Below are 5,731 nucleotides of genomic sequence, written 5' to 3'. Positions count from 1 at the left end.
CTGAAGGCTTAACAGATCTGGCCAGAGTCCAGAAAGAAATATTTGTTAAAGAGGAAAAAACAAATACATAAAGAAATACCATTTGGTGGGTGGAGCCTCGGAGGGCTGCCCCGAAGTGTTTGGGGGACAAAGTAAGAAAATCTCCAGATGATAAAGGAGGTCTGTCTCTTGATGGGAGAATGTTGGTGGAGGGTCTGTGTGCGTTGGTTGTGGAGCACTTGTGACATGTGCCCCAGTATGGTTCTGGTCCTCACAAAACCAGCCCACAGCCCTTAGTCGACCCTTCTTACATCCCAGACAAGGGCTAGCAGGGAGAAGCCTCCACCTGCTGGTTCCTCTCGGGGATACGAGAAGGGGAAGGTCTTAGAGGCAGAGACAGAAAATCACTCGGAAGGAAGTAGCTTCGCCAAGGGTCTCTCACGCTTTGGAAACCCCAGGGAAGGGGCTGGGTGCCGAGGGTGAAGTGGGGAGCTGGGCGGTGCAGGCCTTGTGACTGGCAAGCCCAGAAGAGAGGCAGCTTTTGTGGGATGGGCGTTACGCCAGTGCCTGCAAGACCGCAGGCTTTTTTTTGGGTGAAGGCGCTTGTTCTATTGAATTAAAACTGCCAGTTTTCAACTATAAGTCCCAGTTTTAAATTCACTGGAGAAAAGCCTGTTCTGAAGGTCAGCACTATGCAAAGGTGGCGCGATGACAGCGATGACGATGGTGACGGCGGTGGTGATTTCTGGCAGTTTCTGAAAGACCAACTTGATTTAATGGGAAGTTCACAGATGCTGCCCCACTCCGTTTCTGTAGTCAGCTACCCCAGAAACCTAGAATGTAAACATTTTTGTCCTGTCTTATGAAGGGTTTTGTTCGTTTGTTTAAGAAAAGTTTGACTAATATGTTTTTACTTTAGCAAAATTATTGCAACAGTTTTAAAAGGCAGACAGACACACTATTACAGGCTATAAAGTAACAAAGGAATTTTATACAATTAAAATATTACACAGACTGGGGCACCTGGGTGGCTCAATCAGGCCTCTGACCGGCTCAGGTCATGATCTCACAGTTCGTGGGTTCGAGCTCCGCATCGGACTCTGTGCTGACAGCTCAGAGCCTGGAGCCTGCTTCAGATTCTGTGTCTCCCTCTCTCTCTCTGCCCTTCCCCTGCTCATGCTTCCTCTCTCTGTCTCTCAAAAATGAATAAACATTAAAAAACTTTTTTTTAATATTACACAGACTGATGGGATTTACTGAATAACTACCAGATCTGTAAAGGAAACTAAATCTGAAAGATTAAATCCAGTAGCACCTACTGTATCTCTGAAAGTAAAACTTTTAACTGTTTCATTCTTTCCTAATATAACTTTCTCCCAAATGCAGTGCTCTCAAACCCTGAAGATGAATGAAGGGCATAAGAAACCCTGACATTAAGAACATACAGCCAGAAGAACTATAAATATGGACTCGGACTTGAGAGTTTTCGTTGGAATTTACTGAACTTACCGTCCTTGAATCAATTATAAGATTTCTGTGCACTGAATACTGTCTATGAGGAAAGTCTCTGAATCATAAGGTGTGCCAGTAGGGACAAGTTAAAAATAAGCAATATATGGTATTATTCCTATCAAATATTTTTCTCATAAGTTATATTTATAACAAAACTATATTAAAATATTTATTATACTTGCTTATTACACATTCAGGGACACGGCAGGGACATTTATGTGTTTGATGGTTTAGCATCTACTTTATTGTGCTTACTTATTTTTGTAAGAAACACACCACACATACTACATCTTCCCAACATTCAAGGTAATGGGCAACAAAATTCTCCAGAGAAAAACAACTGGAAATTGCATGAAATACTGCTTGAATTAGGAATAATTGGGGCGCCTGGGTGGCTCAGTTGGTTAAGTGTCCGATGTTGGCTCAGGTCATGATCTCACGGTTCGTGGGTTCGGGTCCCGCATCGGGCTCTGTGCTGACAGCTAGCAGAGAAATTCTGTGTCTCCCTCTCTCTCAGACCCTCCCCTGCTCATGGTGTCTCTCTCTCTCTCTCTCTCTCTCTCTCTCTCTCTCTCAAATAAATAAAACATTAAAAAATTAAAAAAAGGAATAATTGCTATAATAAAACAAGTAACATTATACATTATTTTTCCAGAGAGCTTCAGTTGGAGAAACTGAACAGCAGAAATTGAGCTCTAAGATTTTGGTCACGGCAAACCTGGTAGTTCTTTGAGACCCGGGTGATGCGTTAGCAAACCCACAGACACAGCCTACCTTTCACTAAAATCCTGGAGAAAAGCATTTTCTGACTTGGGGGTAAGTTAGACTGAATGTTGGCTGAGATGGGACTCAGTGAAGTCCTGAGCTGCCTGGGAAGCTGGCCCCAGGAATGAGGGAACCACTGTCCTGGTGGCAGGGAAGAAATCAACTTTGTGTCGAGCTGACCAGAAGGCTTATTTTAATGGCTTTGAATTAAAAAAGAAAAAAAAAAAAGCGAAATGCTTCATTGTGTTTTCTCAGAAACGAATCAAAAGATTACAGAGTCCTACACAATTTGGAGATGCCCAGCGACTAGAAGTCACCTCCAGGTGTGGAATTTTAGAGAGTTAACCCTTGCAGTAAGTGGCACCGTGGCTCTGACAGCAGGCACAAAGGATCGATGCTCTGGAGACGAGGTAGAACCACTCTGCGATCGGCCAGCGGACACATGAGGGTCCCAGCTGGAGGAGGGATCTTTAATTCTAGGTTTATCTCCCACTGCTCATGCCTCTGTCTTCATAAATGGTGATCAGTAACTCAGAGTCCTCTCTCAAAGTGATCTGTCAGGAGAAGGCCTTGGGGGAGCATATACCTTCTCATTCTCGTGTTTGGACTCTTTCTTCAGAACCTTCTCATGATGAGTTTCCGTGCATAAGGAGAGGGGGTGGGCTGTTAAATGAGCCAAACAGCCTTCAAGATGTGATGGACGCCCAGGCTTCTCTGCTTCTGCACACAGATTATTTAGAGTCCGAGTTGCTTCTTCTAGCTCCTGCCTATCAGTCTGGTTCTCCTTGGTCTGGAACTGGCAGCAGGTGGCACTGCCATAGTTTCGCTGAATGAACACCTTCGTCCTTGTGGCCAGGACAGGATGGGCGCGCCACCTCCAAGGTCCTCCCACTGCAATGACACTGCCTACGCCGTCCTGTCCTGTGAAGGTTTCAATGACATTTATTCAAAGATGGGGAAATGATATTTTTAATCATTTCGAGTCTCTGGGTCCAACCAAAAATATTTGACTTAGTTGCCGACATTTAAAATATGGCGTTCCACCCATAACAGGCCAAGGATCTCCAGAGAACTAGAAAGATCTGGGAACAGAGCAGCGGCAGTTGGCTGGAGCCATGCATCGTGCCCTTGGGCTTGCCCCGGGCCTCCCCCCCGGTCCCTGGCATCCCTTCATTCCCTTGCCAGCCTCTGTGTGTGGTACTTGATTGGGAAGATGGGACTTGAGGAGGGAGGAGACGGGAGAGAAGAGAGGAATCTCAGAACGGGTACCTAGACTGTAGAGGAAGCTGAGGGAAAGGCAGTAGGAAGAAGGAGGTGCCTGATCCTAGGGAGGTTGTCCAGAGCCCTTGGTTGGCAGGTGTTATCCTGATTCCAAGAAGAATCAGTAGCTGAGCCTGGGCAGGGAGGTCCTTGTGTCATTGCCCGAAAGCCACGTGGGACCTGGGTTATCACCGTGCACTGACAGACCTCCTTTATAGACCGTGCGCCCCCGTGAGATCAGAGCCTCTTGTTGCCTGACTTAGAAGAGTAACACCATCTGTGAAGTAATAGGAAAAAAAAAATATATATATATATATATATATATATATTGGTCTCTGCCGCTGGTTCTTGGACACACCTCCTAACGCCCTCGGGGTTTTTCAGGTGACAGGAGTGTCTTGCTCTGATGAGGTAACTCTGGATAATGAGTCCTCTTATAGCTTCAGGATGGGGGCCGGTCACCAAAACGGCCAAACCAGAATTGGACGCTTGGAACTTCCAGTCCCCGTAGGTTTCGAAACCCCTTCTCTTTCTACCCCTCTCCCACTCAAGCACTCTCTCTCTCTGTCTCAAAAATAAATAAACATTAAAAAACAAACAAACAAACAAACCCTTGGGAGCCTCCCTGGTATAATGTGAAACCAGCCTTACAGGAGCGTCAGGGAGAGACGGAAGGAAGGGGCAGGCCATTCCAGATTAGTAGGTAGCAGGTTTTTTTTTTAATTTTTTTAAATGCTTTATTTATTTTTGATACAGAAGAGACAGAGCATGAGAGGGGGAGGGTCAGAGAGAGAGGGAGACACAGAATCTGAAACAGGCTCCAGGCTCTGAGCTAGCTGTCAGCACAGAGCCTGACGCGGGGCTCGAACCCACGAACGTGAGATCTGACCTGAGCCGAAGTTGGGCTTAACCCACTGAGCCACCCAGGTGCCCCAGTAGGTAGCAGTTTTAAGAAGCAAAGCGAACTTATAGGAGAGGCTAGTCTTGGGTGGCAGTAAGCAGATTTCTACACCCACCTGCCACATTTTGAGAGAGAGAAAGAGAGAGAGAGAGAGAGAGAGAGGCCTTAACTGGATCAGTCATGTGTGCTATGCAGGTGTTCTCAAAACCACATCATTACTCAAGGCTGTGTCCATGGAGCAGCCTCTGGGAGGAGGAAAGGCAAGAGGAACCCACATTCCAAGGACAGGGGAGGGGGTGAGGACATCTGATCACTGGGGTCCAACTCATTGGTCAGTGAGCAGCCACATCTTCTTGATGACCTTCGCCAACAGGTCCCACCATCCTTTCTTCAGGAAGGGGACAGGGGCTGGAGATTGAGCTAATGATCCATGACGCCTGTATGATGAAGCCTCCATGAAAGGAATAATAGGGTTTGGAGAGCTTCCTACCCCCCAGCTCCATGGGGATAGCAGTTCCTGGGCTCAGGACTCTCCCAGACCACACCTTATGTACTTCTTCACCTGGCTGTACATCTGTATCCTTTATCACATGCTTCAGTATACACAACACCAGTAAACACAAGCAGTTGCCTGAGTTCTGTGAGCAGTTCCAGCCAATTTTCGAATCCGAGGAAAGGGGTCATGGGAACCTCTGATTTATAGCCGAGTCAGACAGACATTGTAAGCAATCCAGGGACTCACCACTTGCCACTGGCATCTGAAGTCTCCCGGGACTCAGCCATGAACCTGTGGGGTCTGCAGCTAACTGGTTAGCATCGGAGTTGAATTACAGGACATCTAGGCGGCGTCGCAGCGACTTGCTTCGTGTGGGGAACGGCCATCCATCTGGTGTGAGAAGTGTGGGGCAGACACAAAAGAGAAACACAGGAGAATTTTTCTGTAGACACTCTCCCACTTGAGTTGTTTCACAATTTTTGGTTAAATCAACTTTCAAATATTTACGTCATTATAATTACATAAGTTTTATTCTCAGCCTTGGCAAGTACTAGTTACACATCCTTTCTTGTATAACTTTTATTTTCCTCGAGTTGATGATTACCAAAGTTCAGCTGGATGTGGCGGTCCAGGGCAATATGGAAAACTGAAGGGACTGTCCAGAGGGTCAACCTCCATCTCCCAGCTGGGCTGGAAGAGATCCAGGAAGAGAGAAAAGAAAAGAAATGAAGACCTGGCAATGTTTGTGATATTTAAGAGCAGTACGGTGGGATCAATGGTATGACAGGTTAAACAGGATTAGAAATAAAGATATTCGA

The 5,731-nt window shown here is 46.3% G+C and overlaps 1 pseudogene; it reads right to left on the bottom strand.

The window, feature by feature from the left end:
- Positions 1-2,453: 2,453 nt before the first annotated feature.
- LOC115299443 lies at positions 2,454-5,359 on the bottom strand (annotated as a pseudogene).
- Between the last annotated feature and the right edge of the window lie 372 nt (positions 5,360-5,731).

Source organism: Suricata suricatta, chromosome 8 (assembly GCF_006229205.1).
Source record: "Suricata suricatta isolate VVHF042 chromosome 8, meerkat_22Aug2017_6uvM2_HiC, whole genome shotgun sequence".
Taxonomy (NCBI): domain Eukaryota; kingdom Metazoa; phylum Chordata; class Mammalia; order Carnivora; family Herpestidae; genus Suricata; species Suricata suricatta.
The sequence above is the reverse complement of the archived record's forward strand: the minus strand, read 5'-3'. Positions and strand labels throughout refer to the sequence as shown.